The following is a 1,681-nucleotide window of genomic DNA, read 5'->3' on the forward strand; positions in this document are numbered from 1 at the left end:
CTACCACAGCAGCAGCAGGCAGGCACTACCACAGCAGCAGCAGGCAGGCACTAACACAGCAACAGCAGGCAGGCACTACCACAGCAGCAGCAGTCAGGCACTACCACAGCAGCAGCAGTGAGGCACCACCACAGCAGCAGCAGTCAGGCACTACCACAGCAGCAGCAGGCAGGCACTACCACAGCAGCAGCAGTCAGGCACTACCACAGCAGCAGCAGTGAGGCACTACCACAGCAGCAGCAGGCAGGCACTACCACAGCAGCAGCAGGCAGGCACTACCACAGTAACAGCAAGCAGGCACTACCACAGCATCAGCAGGCAGGCACTACCACAGCAGCAGCAGGCAGGCACTACCACAGCAGCAGCAGTTAGGCACTACCACAGCAGCAGCAGGCAGGCACTACCACAGCAGCAGCAGTCAGGCACTACCACAGCAACAGCAGTGAGGCACTACCACAGCAGCAGCAGGCAGGCACTACCACAGCAGCAGCAGGCAGGCACTACCACAGTAACAGCAAGCAGGCACTACCACAGCAGCAGCAGGCAGGTACTACCACAGCAGCAGCAGGCAGGCACTACCACAGCAGCAGCAGGCAGGCACTCCCACAGCAACAGCAGGCAGGCACTACTACAGCAGCAGCAGGCAGGCACTACCACAGCAGCAGCAGGCAGGTACTACCACAGCAGCAGCAGGCAGGCACTACCACAGCAGCAGCAGGCAGGCACTACCACAGCAGCAGCAGGCAGGCACTACCACAGTAACAGCAGGCAGGCACTCCCACAGCAACAGCAGGCAGGCACTACTACAGCAGCAGCAGGCAGGCACTACCACAGCAGCAGCAGGCAGGCACTACCACAGTAACAGCAGGCAGGCACTACCACAGTAACAGCAGGCAAGCACTACCACAGCAGCAGCAAGCAGACACTACCACAGCAGCAGGCAGGCAGGCACTACCACAACAGTAGGGAGGCACTACCACAACAGTAGGGAGGCACTACCACAACAGTAGGAAGGCACTACCACAACAGTAGGGAGGCACTACCACAACAGTAGGAAGGCACTACCACAACAGTAGGGAGGCACTACCACAACAGTAGGAAGGCACTACCACAACAGTAGGAAGGCACTACCACAACAGTAGGAAGGCACTACCACAACAATAGGAAGGCACTACTACAACAGTAGGAAGGCACTACCACAACAGTAGGGAGGCACTACCACAACAGTAGGGAGGCACTACCACAACAGTAGGAAGGCACTACCACAACAGTAGGGAGGCACTACCACAACAGTAGGGAGGCACTACCACAACAGTAGGAAGGCACTACCACAACAGTAGGGAGGCACTACCACAGAGACAGTCACAGAGGCCGTCACACAAACACTGTAGAAGATGCCTGTCACTCGTTATGTCCGGTCATTATCAATTACCTTATCAATGATAAACTTTTTATTTGATGGTATATATGTGAGTCAACCTCCCTCAACCCCTCTCAACCCCCCTCCTCACGCACACAGTCAGAGATACACAATGAGTTTTGACTCATGAGGTGAAGATAAGATATACGTATCTACCTACTACTGTTCTGCTGTTACTGCTAACATTGTAACTACTTTTGTTGCTAAGACTACTACCTCTCCTGCAGCTACTTTCAATATTATGACTATTATTGCTACCAT

The 1,681-nt window shown here is 54.7% G+C and overlaps 1 protein-coding gene across 5 annotated transcripts in view; it reads right to left on the reverse strand.

Annotated features, from left to right (window-relative positions):
- Positions 1-1,436, reverse strand: part of LOC128685054 (membrane protein BRI3) — a 14,923-nt gene extending 13,487 nt beyond the window's left edge. The window contains exon 1 of one of the 5 annotated variants that reach the window (XM_070102562.1): positions 1,352-1,436. The gene's annotated coding sequence lies outside the window, so the exon portion shown is untranslated. Of the gene's footprint in view, positions 1-955; positions 1,097-1,307 lie in introns of those variants that run through there. The other 4 variants (XM_070102572.1, XM_070102583.1, XM_070102578.1 and 1 more) reach the window with 4 other exon arrangements.
- Between the last annotated feature and the right edge of the window lie 245 nt (positions 1,437-1,681).

Source organism: Cherax quadricarinatus, chromosome 5, assembly GCF_038502225.1.
Source record: "Cherax quadricarinatus isolate ZL_2023a chromosome 5, ASM3850222v1, whole genome shotgun sequence".
NCBI lineage: Eukaryota > Metazoa > Arthropoda > Malacostraca > Decapoda > Parastacidae > Cherax > Cherax quadricarinatus.